Source organism: Schistocerca serialis, unplaced genomic scaffold (genome assembly GCF_023864345.2).
Source record: "Schistocerca serialis cubense isolate TAMUIC-IGC-003099 unplaced genomic scaffold, iqSchSeri2.2 HiC_scaffold_1363, whole genome shotgun sequence".
Taxonomy (NCBI): Eukaryota; Metazoa; Arthropoda; class Insecta; order Orthoptera; family Acrididae; genus Schistocerca; species Schistocerca serialis.
This window is the reverse complement of record NW_026047584.1, coordinates 11,341,816-11,360,053: the sequence shown is the minus strand read 5'-3', so window position 1 is coordinate 11,360,053 and position 18,238 is coordinate 11,341,816.

The window sequence follows — 18,238 nt, the reverse complement described above, 5'->3', positions numbered from 1 at the left end:
ACCTGAAGTGAAGCATCGGAATCTACATTTAGTGATGCAGGAATGGTTCAAAACATAGACAGTAAGATGAGTCAGTGTTCATGTACTTAAGTCGTTATTGTGCCTTTTCTATTTAATTCCGATGCAATCTCTGTGTTTCATCGTCAATAAGAAGGTCACAGGGATACAGTAAACCTGAAGTGAAGCATCTGAATCTACAACTAGTGCCACAGGAATGGTTCAAAACATAGACAGTAAGATGAGTCAGTGTTCTTGTACTTAAGTCGACATTGTGCCTTTTCTATTTAATTCCGATGAAATCTCTGTGTTTCATCGTCAATAAGAAGGTCACAGGGATACAGTAAACCTGAAGTGAAGCATCGGAATCTATAACTAGTGTCACAGGAATGGTTCAAACCATAGTCAGTATGAACAGTCAGTCTTCTTGTCCTTAGGTCGCCATTGTGCCTTTTGTATTTAATTCCGATGCAATTTCTGTGTTTCATCGGCAATAAGGTCAGAGGGATACAGTAAACCTGAAGTGAAGCATCGGAATCTATAACTAGTGTCACAGGAATGGTTCAAAACATAGTCAGTAAGAAGAGTCAGTCTTCTTGTACTTAAGTCTGCATTGTGCCTTTTGTATTTACTTCCGATGGATTCCTGTGTTTCATCATCAATAAGAAGGTCAGAGGGATACAGTAAACCTGAAGTGAAGCATCGGAATCTATAACTAGTGTCTAAGGAATGGTTCAAAACATAGACAGTAAGAAGGATCAGTCCTCTTGTACTTAGGGTGGCATTGTGCCTTTTGTATTTAATTCCGATGCAATTTCTGTGTTTCATCGTCAATAAGAAGATCAGAGGGATACAGTAAACCTGAAGTGAAGCATAGGAATCTATAACAAGTGTCACAGCAATGGTTCAAAACATAGAGAGTAAGAAAAGTCAGTCGTGTTGTACTTTAGTCGGCATTGTGCCTTTCCTATTTAATCCCGATGCAATTCCTGTGTTTCATCTTCAATATGAAGGTCAGAGGGATACAGTAAACCAAAATTGAAGCATCCGAATCCATAAGTAGTGTCAAAGGAATGGTTCAAAACATAGTCAGTAAAAAGAGTCAGTCTTCTTGTCCTTAAGTCTTCATTGTGCCTTTTGTATTTAATTCCGATGCAATTTCTGTGTTTCATCGTCAATAAGAAGATCAGAGGGATACAGTAATCCTGAAGTGAAGCATCGGAATCTATAACTAGTGTGACAGGAATGGTTCAAAACATAGACAGTAAGAAGAGTCAGTCTTCTTGTACTTAAGTCGGTATTGTGACATTTGTATTTAATTCTGATGCAATTTCTGTGTTTCATCGTCAATAAGAAGGTCCAAGGGATACAGTAAACCTGGAGTGAAGCATCGGAATCTATAACTAGTGTCACCGGAATGGTTCAAAACATAGACAGTAAGAAGAGTCAGTCTACTTGTACTTAAGTCGGCATTGTGCCTGTTCTATTTAATTCCGATGCAATTTCTGTGTTTCATCGTCAATAAGAAGGTCAGAGGGATACAGTAAACCTGGAGTGAAGCATCGGAATCTATAGCTAGTGTTACAGGAATGGTTCAGAACATTGTCAGTAAGAAGAGTCAGTCTTCTTGTCCATAAGTCGGCATTGTGCCTTTTGTATTTAATTCCGAAGCAATTTCTGTGTTTCATCGGCAATAAGGTCAGAGGGATACAGTAAACCTGAAGTGAAGCATCGGAATCTATAACTAGTGTCACAGGAATGGTTCAAAACATAGTCAGTAAGAAGAGTCAGTCTTCTTGTACTTAAGTCGGCATTGTGCGTTTTGTATTTAATTCCGATGCAATTTCTGTGTTTCATCGTCAATAAGAAGGTCAGAGGGATACAGTAAACCTGAAGTGAAGCATTGGAATCTATAACTAGTGTCACAGGAATGGTTCAAAACATAGACAGTATGAAGAGTCAGTCTTCTTGTACTTAAGTCGGCATTGCGCCTTTTGTATTTAATTCCGATGCAATTTCTGTGTTTCATCGTCTATAGGAAGGTCAGAGGGATACAGTAAACCTGAAGTGATGCATCGGAATCTATAACTAGTGTCACGAGAATGGTTCAAACATAGTCAGTAAGAAGAGTCTGTCTTCTTGTACTTAAGTCGGTATTATGCCTTTTGTATTTAATTCCGATGCAATTTCTCTGTTTCACCGTCAATAAGAAGGTCAGAGGGACAGAGTAAACCTGAAGTGAAGCATTTGAATCTATAACTAGTGCCACAGGAAAGGTTCAAAACATAGACAGTATGAAGAGTCTGTCTTCTTGTACTTAAGTCGGCATTGTGCCTTTTCTATTTCATTCCGATGCAATATCTGAGTTTCATCGTCAATAAGAAGGTCCAAGGGATACAGTAAACCTGAAGTGAAGCATCGGAATCTATAACTAGTGTCACAGGAATGGTTCAAATCATAGTCAGTAAGAAGCGTCAGTCTTCTTGTACTTAAGTCGGCATTGTGCCTTTTCTATTTCATTCCGATGCAATATCTGAGTTTCGTCGTCAATAAGAAGGTCAGAGGGATACAGTAAACCTGGAGTGAAGCATCGGAATCTATAGCTAGTGTTACAGGAATGGTTCAGAGCATTGTCAGTAAGAAGAGTCAGTCTTCTTGTCCATAAGTCGGCATTGTGCCTTTGGTATTTAATTCCGATGCAAATTCTGTGTTTCATCGTCAATAAGAAGGTCCAAGGGATACAGAAACCTGGAGTGAAGCATCGGAATCAGTAACTGGTGACACAGGAATGGTTCAAACATAGTCAGTAAGAAGAGTCAGTCTGCTTGTACTTAAGTCGGCATTGTGCATTTTGTATTTAATTCCGATGCAATTTCTGTGTTTCATCGTTAATAAGAAGGTCCAAGGGAAACAGTAAACCAGGAGTGAAGCACCGGAATCTATAACTAGTGTCACAGGAATGGTTGAAAAACATAGTCAGTAAGAACCGTCAGTCTTCTTGTACTTAAGTCGGCATTGTGCCATTTCTATTTCATTCCGATGCAATTTCTGTGTTTCATCGTCAATAAGAAGGTCCAAGGGATACAGTAAACCTGGTGTGAAGCGTCGGAATCTATAGCTATTGTTACAGGAATGGTTCAGAACATTGTCAGTAAGAAGAATCAGTCTTCTTGTCCATAAGTCGGCATTGTGCCTTTGGTATTTAATTCGGATGCAAATTCTGTGTTTCATCGTCAATAAGAAGGTCCAAGGGATACAGTAAACCTGGAGTGAGGCATCGGAATCAGTAACTAGTGACACAGGAATGGTTCAAACATAGTCAGTAAGAAGAGTCAGTCTTCTTGTACTTAAGTCGGCATTGTGCCTTTTGTATTTAATTCCGATGCAATTTCTGTGTTACATCGTCAATAAGAAGGTACAAGGTATACAGTAAACCTGAAGTGAAGCATCGGAATCTATAACTAGTGTCACAAGAATGGTTCAAAACATAGTCAGTAAGAAGAGTCAGTCTTCTTGTACTTAAGTCGGCATTGTGCCTTTTGTATTTAATTCCGATGCAATTTCTGTGTTTCATCGGCAATAAGGTCAGAGGGATACAGTAAACCTGAAGTGAAGCATCGGAATCTATAACTAGTGTCACAGGAATGGTTCAAAACATAGACAGTAGGAAGAGTCAGTCTTCTTGTACTTAAGTCGGCATTGTGCCATTTGTATTTAATTCCGATGCCGTTTCTGTGTTTCATTGTCAATAAGAAGGTCAGAGGGATACAGTAAACCTTAGGTGAAGCATCGGAAAACAAAACTAGTGTCACAGGAATGGTTCAAAACATAGACAGTAGGAAGAGTCAGTCTTCTTGTACTTAAGTCGACATTGTGCCTTTTCTATTTAATTCCGATGCAATTTCTGTGTTTCATCGTCAATAAGAAGGTCCAAGGGTTACAGTAAATGTGGAGTGAAGCATCGGAATCTATAACTAGTGTCACAGGAATGGTTCAAATCATAGTCAGTAAGAAGAGTTAGTCTTCTTGTACTTAAGTAGGCATTGTGCCTTTTGTATTTAATTCCGATGCAATTTCTGTGTATCATCGTCAATTAGAATGTCCAAGGGATACAGTCAACCTGGAGTGAAGCATCGGAATCTATAACTAGTGTCACGGGGATGGTTCGAAAGATAGACAGTAAGAAGAGTCAGTATTCTTGTACTTAAGTCGGCATTGTGCCTTTTGTATTTAATTCCGATGCAATTTCTTTGTTTCATCGTCAATAAGAATGTCCAAGGTATACAGTAAACCTGAAGTAAAGCATCGGAATCTATAACTAGTGTCACAGCAATGGTTCAAACTATAATCACTAAGATGAGTCAGTCTTCTTGTACTTAAGTCGGCATTGTGCCTTTACTATTTAATTCCAAAGCAATTTCTGTGTTTCATCGTCAATAAGAAGGTCCAAGGTAAACAGTAAACCTGGAGTGAAGCATCGGAATCTATAACTAGTGCCACAGGAATGGTTCAAAACAAAGACAGTAAGAAGAGTCAGTCATCTTTTACTTGAGTCGGCATTGTGAGATTTCTATTTAACTCCGATGCAATTTCGGTGTTTCATCGTCAATAAGAAGGTCCACGGGAAACAGTACACCTGAAGTGAAGCATCGGAATCTATAACTAGTGTCACAGGAATGGTTCAAATCCTAGTCAGTAAGAAGAGTCAGTCTTCTTGTCCTTAAGTCGGCATTGCGCCTTTTGTATTTAATTACGATGCAATTTCTGTGTTTCATCGGCAATAAAGTCAGAGGGATACAGTAAACGAGAAGTGAAGCATCGGAATCTATATCTAGTGTCACAGGAATGGTTCAAAACATAGACAGAAGGAACAGTCAGTCTTCTTGTACTAACGTCGGCATTGTGCCTTTTGTATTTAATTCCGATGCAATTTCTGTGTTTCATTGTCAATAAGAAGGTCAGAGGGATACAGTAAACCTGAAGTGAAGCATCGGAATCTATAACTAGTGTCACATGAAGGGTTCAAAACATAGACAGTGGGAAGAGTCCGTCTTCAGGTACTTAAGTCGGCATTGTGCCTATTGTATTTAATTCCGATGCAATTTCTGTGTTTCATCGTCAATAAGAAGGTCCAAGGGATACAGTAAACCTGGAGTGAAGCATCGGAATCTATAACTAGTGTCACAGGAATGGTTCAAAACATAGACAGTAAGAAGAGTCAGTCTTCTTGCACTTAAGTCGGCATTGTGCCTTTTCTATTTAATTCCGATGCAATTTCTGTGTTTCATCGTCAAATAGAAGGTCAGAGGGATACAGTAAACCTGAAGTGAAGCAACGGAATCTATAACTAGTGTCACTGGAATGGTTCAAAATATAGACAGTAAGAAGAGTCAGTCTTCTTGTAGTTAAGTCGGCATCGTGCCTTGTGTATTTAATTCCGATGCAATTCCTGTGATTCATCGTCAATAAGAAGGTCCAAGGGATACAGTAAACCTGAAGTGAAGCATCGGACTCTATAACTAGTGTCACGGAATTGGTTCAAAGCATAGACTGTAGGAAGAGTCAGTCCTCTTGTACTTAAGTCGGCATTGTGGCTTTTGTATTTAATTACGATGCAATTTCTGTGTTTCATCGTCAATAAGAAGGTCAGAGGGATACAGTAAACCTGAAGTGAAGCATCGGAATCTATAACTAGTGTCACCGGAATGGTTCAAAACATAGTCAGTAAGAAGAGTCAGTCTTCTTGTACTTAAGTTCGGCATTGTGCCTTTTTGTATTTAATTCCGATGCAATTTCTAAGTTTCATCGTCAATAAGAAGGTCAGAGGGATACAGTAAACTTCAAGTGAAGCATCGGAATCTATAACTAGTGTCACAGGAATGGTTAAAAACATAGTCAGTAAGAAGAGTCAGTCTTCTTGTACTTAAGTCGGCTTTGTGCCTTTTGTATTTAATTCCGATGCAATTCCTGTGTTTCATCGTCAATAAGAAGGTCCAAGGGATACAATAATCCTGGAGTGTAGCATCGGGATCCATAACTAGTGTCACAGGAATGGTTCAATACATGGACAGTAAGAAAGATCAGTCCTCTTGTACTTAAGTCGCCATTGTGCCTTTTGTATTTAATTCCGATGCAATTTCTGTGTTTCATCGTCAATAAGAAGATCAGAGGGATACAGTAAACCTGAAGTGAAGCATCGGAATCTATAACTAGTGTCACCGGAATGGTTCAAAACATAGTCAGTAAGAAGAGTCAGTCTTCTTGTACTTAAGTTCGGCATTGTGCCTTTTTGTATTTAATTCCGATGCAATTTCTAAGTTTCATCGTCAATAAGAAGGTCAGAGGGATACAGTAAACTTCAAGTGAAGCATCGGAATCTATAACTAGTGTCACAGGAATGGTTAAAAACATAGTCAGTAAGAAGAGTCAGTCTTCTTGTACTTAAGTCGGCATTGTGCCTTTTCAATTTAATTCCGATGCAATTTCTGTGTTTCATCGTCAATAAGAAGGTCCAAGGGATACAGTAAACCAGGGGTGAAGCATCGGAATCTATAACTAGTGTCAATGGAATGGTTCAATACATGGACAGTAAGAGGATACAGTCTTCTTGTACTTATGTTGACATTGTGTCTTTTCTATTTAATTCCGATAAAATTTCTGTGTTTCATCGTCAATAAGAATGTCCAAGGTATACAGTAAACCTGAAGTAAAGCGTCGGAATCTATAACTAGTGTCACAGCAATGGTTCAAACTATAATCACTAAGAAGAGTCAGTCCACTTGTACTTTAGTCGGCATTGTGCTTTTTCTATTTAATTCCGATGCAATCTCTGTGTTTCATCGTCAATAAGAAGGTCACAGGGATACAGTAAACCTGAAGTGAAGCATCGGAATCTACAACTAGTGCCACAGGAATGGTTCAAAACATAGACAGTAAGATGAGTCAGTGTTCTTGTACTTAAGTCGGCATTGTGCCTTTTCTATTTAATTCCGATGCAATCTCTGTGTTTCATCGTCAATAAGAAGGTCACAGGGATACAGTAAACCTGAAGTGAAGCATCGGAATCTATGACTAGTGTCACAGGAATGGTTCAAACCATAGTCAGTATGAACAGTCAGTCTTCTTGTCCTTAGGTCGCCATTGTGCCTTTTGTATTTAATTCCGATGCAATTTCTGTGTTTCATCGGCAATAAGGTCAGAGGGATACAGTAAACCTGAAGTGAAGCATCGGAATCTATAACTAGTGTCACACCAATGGTTCAAAACATAGACAGTAGGAAGAGTCAGTCTTCTTGTACTTAAGTCGGCTTTGTGCCTTTTGTATTTAATTCCGATGCAATTCCTGTGTTTCATCGTCAATAAGAAGGTCCAAGGGATACAATAATCCTGGAGTGTAGCATCGGGATCCATAACTAGTGTCACAGGAATGGTTCAAAACATAGACAGTAAGAAGAGTCAGTCTTCGTGTACTAAAATTGGCATTTTGCCTTTTGTATTCAATTCCGATGCAATTTCTGTGTTTCATCGTCAATAAAAAGGTCAAGGCATACTGTAAACCTGAAGTGAAGCATCGAAATCTATAACTAGTGTCACAGGAATGGTTCAAAACATAGTCAGTAAGAAGAGTCGGTCTTCTTGTACTTAAGTCGGCATTGTGCCTTTTGTATTTAATTCCGATGCAATTTATGTGTTTCATCGTCAATAAGAAGGTCAGAGGGATAAAGTAAACCTGAAGTGAAGCATCGGAATCCACAACTAGTGTCACAGGAATGGTTCAAAACATAGACAGTAGGAAGAATCAGCCTTCTTGTACTTATGTCGGCATTGTGCCTTTTGTATTTAATTCCGATGCATTTTCTGTGTTTCATCGTCAATAAGAAGGTCCAAGGTATACAGTAAACCTGAAGTGAAGCATCGGATTCTATAACTAGTGTCACAGGAATGGTTCAAAACTAAGTCAGTAAGAGTAGTCAGTCTTCTTGTCCGTATGTCGGCATTGTTCCTTTTGTATTTAATTCCGATGCAATTTCTGTGTTTCATCGTCAATAAGAAGGTCCAGGGGATACAGTAAACCTGGAGTGTATCATCGGGATCCATAACTAGTGTCACAGGAATGGTTCAAAACATAGACCGTAAGAAGAGTCAGTCTTCGTGTACTAAAATTGGCAATTTGCATTTTGTATTTAATTCCGTTGCAATTTCTGTGTTTCATCGTCAATACATAGGTCCAAGGGAAACTGTAAACCTGAAGTGAAGCATCGGAATCTATAACTAGTGTCACAGGAATGGTTCAAGACATAGTCAGTAAGAAGAGTCAGTCTTCGGGTACTTAAGTCGGCATTGTCCCTTTTGTATTTAATTCCGATGCAATTTCTGTGTTTCATCGTCAATAAGAAGTTCCAAGGGATACAGTAAATCTGAAGTGAAACATCGGACTCTATAACTAGTGTCACAGATTTGGTTTTAAACATAGACAGTAGTAAGAGTCAGTCTTCTTGTACTTAAGTCGGCATTGTTCCTTTTGTATTTAATTCCGATGCAATTTCTGTGTTTCATCGTCAATAAGAAGGTCCAAGGGAAACAGTAAACCTGAAGTGAAGCATCGGAATCTATAACTAGTGTCACAGGAATCGTTCAAATCATAGACAGTAAGAAGAGTAAGTTTTCTTGTGCTTCAGTCGGCATTGTGGCTTTTCGTATTTAATTACGATGCAATTTATGTGTTTCATCGTCAATAAGAAGTTCAGAGGGATACAGTAAACCTGAAGTGAAGCATCGGAATCTATAACTAGAGTCACAGGAATGGTTCAAAACATAGTCAGTAAGAAGAGTCAGTCTTCTTGTCCTTAACTCGGCATTGTGCCTTTTGTATTTATTTCTGATGCAATTTCTGTGTTTCATGGGCAATAAAGTCAGAGGGATACAGTAAACCTGAAGTGAAGCATCGGAATCTATAACTAGTGTCACAGGAATGGTTCACAACATAGACAGTGGGAAGAGTCAATCTTCTTGTACTTAAGTCGGCATTGTGCCTTTTTTTTTAATTCCGATGCAATTTCTGTGTTTCATCGTCAATAAGAAGGTCCGAGGGATACAGTAAACCTGAAGTGAAGCATCGGAATCCAAAACTAGTGTCACAGGAATGGTTCAAAACATAGACAGTGGGAAGAGTCAGTCTTCTTGTACTTAAGTCGGCATTGTGACTTTTGTATTTAATTCCGATGCAATTTCTGTGTTTCATCGTCAATAAGAAGGTCCAAGGTATACAGTAAACCTGAAGTGAAGCATCGGAATCTATAACTAGTGTCACAGGAATGGTTCAAACATAGTCAGTAAGAAGAGTCAGTCTTCTTGTACTTAAGTCGGCATTGTGCCTTTTCTATTTAATTCCGATGCAATTTCTGTGTTTCATCGTCAATAAGAAGGTCCAAGGGATACAGTTAACCTGGAGTGAAGCATCGGAATCTATAACTAGTGTCACAGGAATGGTTCAAAACATAGACAGTAAGAAGAGTCAGTCTTCTTGTACTTAAGTCGGCATTGTGCCTTTTCTATTTAATTCCGATGCATTTTCTGTGTTTCATCGTCAATAAGAAGGTCCAAGGGATACAGTAGACCTGAAGTGAAGCATCGGAATCTATAACTAGTGTCAATGGAATGGTTCAATTCATAGACAGTAAGAAGAGTCAGTCTTCTTGTACTTAAGTCGGCATTGTGCCTTTTGTATTTAATTCCGATGCAATTTCTGAGTTTCATCGTCAATAAGAAGGTCAGAGGGATACATTAAACCTGAAGAGAAGCATCGGAATCTATAACTAGTGTCACAGGAGTGGTTCAAAACATAGTCGGTAAGAAGAGTCAGTCTTCTTGTTCTTAAGTCGGCATTGTGCCTTTTCTACTTAATTCCGATGCAATTTCTGTGTTTCATGGTCAATAAGAAGGTCCAAGGGATACAGTAAACCTGGACTGAAGCATCGGAATCTATAACTAGTGTCAATGGAATGTTTCAAAACATAGACAGTAAGAAGAGTCAGTCTTCTTGTACTTAAGTCGGTATTGTGCCTTTTGTATTTAATTCCGATGCAATTTCTGAGTTTCATCGTCAATAAGAAGGTCAGAGGGATACAGTAAACCTGAAGTGAAGCATCGGAATCTATAACTAGTGTCACAGTAATGGTTCAAAACATAGTCAGTAAAAGAGTCAGTCTTCTTGTCCTTAAGTCGGCATTGTGCCTTTTGTATTTAATTCCGATGCAATTTCTGTGTTTCATCGTCAATAAGAATTTCCAAGGGATACAGTAAACCTGAAGTGAAACATCGGACTCTATAACTAGTGTCATAGAATTGGGTCAAAACATAGACAGTAGCAAGAGTCAGTCTTCTTGTACTTAAGTCGGCATTGTTCCTTTTGTATTTAATTCCGATGCAATTTCTGTGTTTCATCGTCAATAAGAAGGTCCAAGGGAAACAGTAAACCTGAAGTGAAGCATCGGAATCTATAACTAGTGTCACAGGAATCGTTCAAATCATAGACAGTAAGAAGAGTAAGTTTTCTTGTACTTCAGTCGGCATTGTGGCTTTTGTATTTAGTTACGATGCAATTTCTGTGTTACATCGTCAATAAGAAGGTCAGAGGGATACAGTAAACCTGAAGTGAAGCATCGGAATCTATAACTAGAGTCACAGGAATGGTTCAAAACATAGTCAGTAAGAAGAGTCAGTCTTCTTGCCCTTAAGTCGGCATTGTGCCTTTTGTATTTATTTCCGATGCAATTTCTGTGTTTCATCGGCAATAAAGTCAGAGGGATACAGTAAACCTGAAGTGAAGCATCGGAATCTATAACTAGTGTCACAGGAATGGTTCAAACATAGTCAGTAAGAAGAGTCAGTCTTCTTGTACTTAAGTCGGCTTTGTGCCTTTTCTATTTAATTCCGATGCAATTTCTGTGTTTCATCGTCAATAAGAAGGTCCAATGGATACAGTAAACCTGGAGTGAAGCATCGGAATCTATAACTAGTGTCACAGGAATGGTTCAATCATAGACAGTAAGAAGAGTCAGTCTACTTGTACTTAAGTCGGCATTGTGCCTTTTGTATTTAATTCCGATGCAATTTCTGAGTTTCATCGTCAATAAGAAGGACAGAGGGATACATTAAACCTGAAGAGAAGCATCGGAATCTATAACTAGTGTAACAGGAATGGTTCAAAACATAGTCACTAAGAAGAGTCAGTCTTCTTGTTCTTAAGTCGGCATTGTGCCTTGTCTACTTAATTCCGATGCAATTTCTGTGTTTCATCGTCAATAAGAAGGTCCAAGGGATACAGTAAACCTGGAGTGAAGCATCGGAATCTATAACTAGTGTCGATGGAATGTTTCAATACGTAGACAGTAAGAAGACTCAGTCTTCTTGTACTTAAGTCGGCATTGTGCCTTTTGCATTTAATTCCGATGCAATTTCTGAGTTTCATCGTCAATAAGAAGGTCAGAGGGATACAGTAAACCTGAAGTGATGCATCGGAATCTATAACTAGTGTCACAGTAATGGTTCAAAACATAGTCAGTAAAAGAGTCAGTCTTCTAGTCCTTAAGTCGGCATTGTGCCTTTTGTATTTAATTCCGATGCAATTTCTGTGTTTCATCGTCAATAAGAAGGTCCAAGGTATATAGTAAACCTGGAGTGAAGCATCGGAATCTATAACTAGTGTCACAGGAGTGGATCATAACATTGACAGTAAGAAGAGTCAGTCTTCTTAAGTCGGCATTGTGTCTTTTGTATTTAATTCCAATGCAATTTCTGTGTTTTATCGTCAATAAGAATGTCCAAGGGATACAGTAAAAATGAAGTGAAGCATCGGAATCTATAACTAGTGTCACAGGAATGGTTCAAATCATCGTCAGTAAGAAGAGTCGGTCTTCATGTACTTAAGTCTGCATTGTGCATTTTGTATATAATTCCGATACAATATCTGTGTTTCATCGTCTATAAGAAGGTCCAAGGGATACAGTAAACCTGAAATGAAGCATCGGAATCTAAAACTAGTGCCACAGGAATGGCTCAAAACATGGACAGTAAGAAGAGTCAGTCTTCTTGTACTTTAGTCGGCATTGTGCCTTTTCTATTTAATTCCGATGCAATCTCTGTGTTTCATCGTCGAAAAGAAGGTCACAGGCATACAGTAAACACAAGTGCAGCATCGGAATCTATAACAAGTGTCACAGGAATGGTTCAAACCATAGTCAGTAAGAAGAGTCAGTCTTCTTGCACTTAAGTCGGCATTGTGCCTTTCGTATTTAACTCCGATGCAATTTCTATGTTTCACCGTCAATACGAAGGACAGTGGGATACAGTAAACCTGAAGTGAAGCATCGGAATCTATAACTAGTGTCACAGGAATGGTTCAAACATAGACAGTAAGAAGAGTCAGTTTTCTTGTACTTAAGTCGGCATTGTGCCTTTTCTATTTATTTCCGATGCAATCTCTGTGTTTCATCGTCAATAAGAAGGTCCAAGGGATATAGTAAACCTGGAGTGAAGCATCGGAATCTATAACTAGTGTCACAGGAATGGATCATAACATAGACAGTAAGAAGAGTCAGTCTTCTTAAGTCGGCATTGTGCCTTTTGTATTTAATTCCGATGCAATTTCTGTGTTTTATCGTCAATAAGAATGTCCAAGGGATACAGTAAAAATGAAGTGAAGCATCGGAATCTATAACTAGTGTCAGAGGAATGGTTCAAATCATCGTCAGTAAGAAGAGTCGGTCTTCATGTACTTAAGTCTGCATTGTGCCTTTTGTAAATAATATCCGATACAATTTCTGTGTTTCATCGTCTATAAGAACGTCCAAGGGATACAGTAAACCTGAAGTGAAGCATCGGAATCTAAAACTAGTGCCACAGGAATGGCTCAAAACATGGACAGTAAGAAGAGTCAGTCTTCTTGTACTTTAGTCGGCATTGTGCCTTTTCTATTTAATTCCGATGCAATCTCTGTGTTTCATCGTCGAACAGAAGGTCACAGGGATACAGTAAACACAAGTGCATTATCGGAATCTATAACTAGTGTCACAGGAATGGTTCAAAACATAGTCAGTAAGAAGAGTCAGTCTTCTTGCACTTAAGTCGGCATTGTGCCTTTCGTATTTAATTCCGATGCAATTTCTGTGTTTAACCGTCAATACGAAGGACAGTGGGATACAGTAAACCTGAAGTGAAGCATCGGAATCTATAACTAGTGTCACAGGAATGGTTCAAACATAGACTGTAAGAAGAGTAAGTTTTCTTGTACTTCAGTCGGCATTGTGGCTTTTGTATTTAGTTACGATGCAATTTCTGTGTTACATCGTCAATAAGAAGGTCAGAGGGATACAGTAAACCTGAAGTGAAGCATCGGAATCTATAACTAGAGTCACAGGAATGGTTCAAAACATAGTCAGTAAGAAGAGTCAGTCTTCTTGCCCTTAAGTCGGCATTGTGCCTTTTGTATTTATTTCCGATGCAATTTCTGTGTTTCATCGGCAATAAAGTCAGAGGGATACAGTAAACCTGAAGTGAAGCATCGGAATCTATAACTAGTGTCACAGGAATGGTTCAAACATAGTCAGTAAGAAGAGTCAGTCTTCTTGTACTTAAGTCGGCTTTGTGCCTTTTCTATTTAATTCCGATGCAATTTCTGTGTTTCATCGTCAATAAGAAGGTCCAATGGATACAGTAAACCTGGAGTGAAGCATCGGAATCTATAACTAGTGTCACAGGAATGGTTCAATCATAGACAGTAAGAAGAGTCAGTCTACTTGTACTTAAGTCGGCATTGTGCCTTTTGTATTTAATTCCGATGCAATTTCTGAGTTTCATCGTCAATAAGAAGGACAGAGGGATACATTAAACCTGAAGAGAAGCATCGGAATCTATAACTAGTGTAACAGGAATGGTTCAAAACATAGTCACTAAGAAGAGTCAGTCTTCTTGTTCTTAAGTCGGCATTGTGCCTTGTCTACTTAATTCCGATGCAATTTCTGTGTTTCATCGTCAATAAGAAGGTCCAAGGGATACAGTAAACCTGGAGTGAAGCATCGGAATCTATAACTAGTGTCGATGGAATGTTTCAATACGTAGACAGTAAGAAGACTCAGTCTTCTTGTACTTAAGTCGGCATTGTGCCTTTTGCATTTAATTCCGATGCAATTTCTGAGTTTCATCGTCAATAAGAAGGTCAGAGGGATACAGTAAACCTGAAGTGATGCATCGGAATCTATAACTAGTGTCACAGTAATGGTTCAAAACATAGTCAGTAAAAGAGTCAGTCTTCTAGTCCTTAAGTCGGCATTGTGCCTTTTGTATTTAATTCCGATGCAATTTCTGTGTTTCATCGTCAATAAGAAGGTCCAAGGTATATAGTAAACCTGGAGTGAAGCATCGGAATCTATAACTAGTGTCACAGGAGTGGATCATAACATTGACAGTAAGAAGAGTCAGTCTTCTTAAGTCGGCATTGTGTCTTTTGTATTTAATTCCAATGCAATTTCTGTGTTTTATCGTCAATAAGAATGTCCAAGGGATACAGTAAAAATGAAGTGAAGCATCGGAATCTATAACTAGTGTCACAGGAATGGTTCAAATCATCGTCAGTAAGAAGAGTCGGTCTTCATGTACTTAAGTCTGCATTGTGCATTTTGTATATAATTCCGATACAATATCTGTGTTTCATCGTCTATAAGAAGTTCCAAGGGATACAGTAAACCTGAAATGAAGCATCGGAATCTAAAACTAGTGCCACAGGAATGGCTCAAAACATGGACAGTAAGAAGAGTCAGTCTTCTTGTACTTTAGTCGGCATTGTGCCTTTTCTATTTAATTCCGATGCAATCTCTGTGTTTCATCGTCGAAAAGAAGGTCACAGGCATACAGTAAACACAAGTGCAGCATCGGAATCTATAACAAGTGTCACAGGAATGGTTCAAACCATAGTCAGTAAGAAGAGTCAGTCTTCTTGCACTTAAGTCGGCATTGTGCCTTTCGTATTTAACTCCGATGCAATTTCTATGTTTCACCGTCAATACGAAGGACAGTGGGATACAGTAAACCTGAAGTGAAGCATCGGAATCTATAACTAGTGTCACAGGAATGGTTCAAACATAGACAGTAAGAAGAGTCAGTTTTCTTGTACTTAAGTCGGCATTGTGCCTTTTCTATTTATTTCCGATGCAATCTCTGTGTTTCATCGTCAATAAGAAGGTCCAAGGGATATAGTAAACCTGGAGTGAAGCATCGGAATCTATAACTAGTGTCACAGGAATGGATCATAACATAGACAGTAAGAAGAGTCAGTCTTCTTAAGTCGGCATTGTGCCTTTTGTATTTAATTCCGATGCAATTTCTGTGTTTTATCGTCAATAAGAATGTCCAAGGGATACAGTAAAAATGAAGTGAAGCATCGGAATCTATAACTAGTGTCAGAGGAATGGTTCAAATCATCGTCAGTAAGAAGAGTCGGTCTTCATGTACTTAAGTCTGCATTGTGCCTTTTGTAAATAATATCCGATACAATTTCTGTGTTTCATCGTCTATAAGAACGTCCAAGGGATACAGTAAACCTGAAGTGAAGCATCGGAATCTAAAACTAGTGCCACAGGAATGGCTCAAAACATGGACAGTAAGAAGAGTCAGTCTTCTTGTACTTTAGTCGGCATTGTGCCTTTTCTATTTAATTCCGATGCAATCTCTGTGTTTCATCGTCGAACAGAAGGTCACAGGGATACAGTAAACACAAGTGCATTATCGGAATCTATAACTAGTGTCACAGGAATGGTTCAAAACATAGTCAGTAAGAAGAGTCAGTCTTCTTGCACTTAAGTCGGCATTGTGCCTTTCGTATTTAATTCCGATGCAATTTCTGTGTTTAACCGTCAATACGAAGGACAGTGGGATACAGTAAACCTGAAGTGAAGCATCGGAATCTATAACTAGTGTCACAGGAATGGTTCAAACATAGACTGTAAGAAGAGTCAGTTTTCTTGTACTTAAGTCGGCATTGTGCCTTTTGTATTTAATTCCGATGCAATATCTGTGTTTCATTGTCAATAAGAAGGTCCAAGGGATACAGTAAACCTGAAGTGAAGCATCGGAATCTACAACTGGTGCCACAGGAATGTTTCAAAACATAGACAGTAAGAAGAGTCAGTCTTCTTGTACTTAAGTCGGCATTGTGCCTTTTGTTTTTAATTCAGATGCAATTTCTGTATTTCATCGTCAATACGAAGATCCAAGGGAAACAGTAAACCTGAAGTGAAGCATCGCAATCTGTAACTAGTGTCACAGGACTGGTTCAAAACATAGTCAGTAAGAAGAGACAGTCTTCTTGTCCTTAAGGCGCCATTGTGCCTTTTGTAATTAATTCAGATGCAATTTCTGTGTTTCATCGGCAATAAGGTCAGAGGGATACAGTAAACCTGAAGTGAAGCATCGGAATCTATAACTAGTGTCACAGGAATGGTTAAAACATAGTCAGTAAGAACAGTCAGTCTCCTTGTCCCTAAGTCGGCATTGTGCCTTTTGTATTTAATTCCTATGCAATTTCTGTGTTTCATCGTCAATAAGAAGGTCCAAGGGATACAGTAAACCTGAAGTGAAGCATCGGAATCTATAACTAGTGTCACAGCAATGGTTCAAACATTGACAGTAAGAAGAGTCAGTCTTCGGGTACTTAAGTCGGCATTTTGGCTTTTGTATTTAATTCCGATGCAATTTCTGTGATTCATCGTCAATAAGAAAGTCCAAGGTATACAGTAAACCCGAAGTGAAGCATCGGAATGTATAACTAGTGTCACAGGAATGGTTCAAACATAGTCAGTAAGAAGAGTCAGTCTTCCTGTACTTAAGTCGGCATTGTACCTTTTCTATTTAATTCCGATGCAATTTCTGTGTTTCATCGTCAATAAGAAGGTCCAAGGGATACAGTAAACCTGGAGTGAAGCATCGGAATCTATAACTAGTGTCACAGGAATGGTTCAAAACATAGACAGTAAGAAGAGTCAGTCTTCTTGTACTTATGTCGGCATTGTGCCTTTTCTATTTAATTCCGATGCAATTTCTGTGTTTATCGTCAATAAGAAGGTCAGAGGGATACAGTAAACCTGAAGTGAAGCATCGGAATCTATAACTAGTGTCACAGGAATGGTTCAAAACATAGTCAGTAAGAAGAGTCAGTCTTCTTGTACTTAAGTCGGCATTGTGGCTTTTCTATTTAATTCCGATGCAATTTCTGTGTTTCATCGTCAATAAGAAGGTCCAAGGGATACAGTAGACCTGGAGTGAAGCATCGGAATCTATAACTAGTGTCAATGGAATGGTTCAATTCATAGACAGTATGAATAGTCAATCTTCCTGTACTTAAGTCCGCATTGTGCCTTTTGTATTTAATTTCGATGCAATTTCTGAGTTTCATCGTCAATAAGAAGGTCAGAGGGATACAGTAAACCTGAAGTGATGCATCGGAATCTATAACTAGTGTCACAGGAATGGTTCAAAACATAGTCAGTAAGAAGAGTCAGTCTTCTTGTCCTTAAGTCGGCATTGTGCCTTTTCTATTTAATTCCGATGCAATTACTGTGTTTCATCGTGAATAAGAAGGTCCAAGGGATACAGTAAACCTGGAGTGAAGCAACGGAATCTATAACTAGTGTCAATGGAATGTTTCAATACATAGACAGTAAGAAGAGTCAGTCTTCTTGTACTTAAGTCGGCATTGTGCCTTTTGTATATAATTCCGATGCAATTTCTGAGTTTCATCGTCAATAAGAAGGTCAGAGGGATACAGTAAACCTGAAGTGAAGCATCGGAATTGTGGTGTCACCGCCAGACACCACACTTGCTAGGTGGTAGCTTAAATCGGCCGCGGTCCATTTAGTACATGTCGGACCCGCTTGTCGCCACTGTGTAATCGCAGACCTAGCGCCACCACCAAGGCAGGTCTCGTGATACGAGAGAGCACTCGCCCCAGTTGTACGAGAACCTAGCTACCGACCAGATGTACGAAGCCTTTTCTCTCTCATTAGCCGAGAGACAGAATAGCCATCAGCTAAGTTAATGGCTACGAACTAGCAAAGCGCCATTAGCCATACAGTGATTGTACTTAAAGTCTCCTGTGTATCGTCAAGATCGATGTACCACAATGATATTAAAGATAAGTATTAATCCTGCTCCGTACTTTTCTTCCTAACATTAATTACGTATCCTGTTC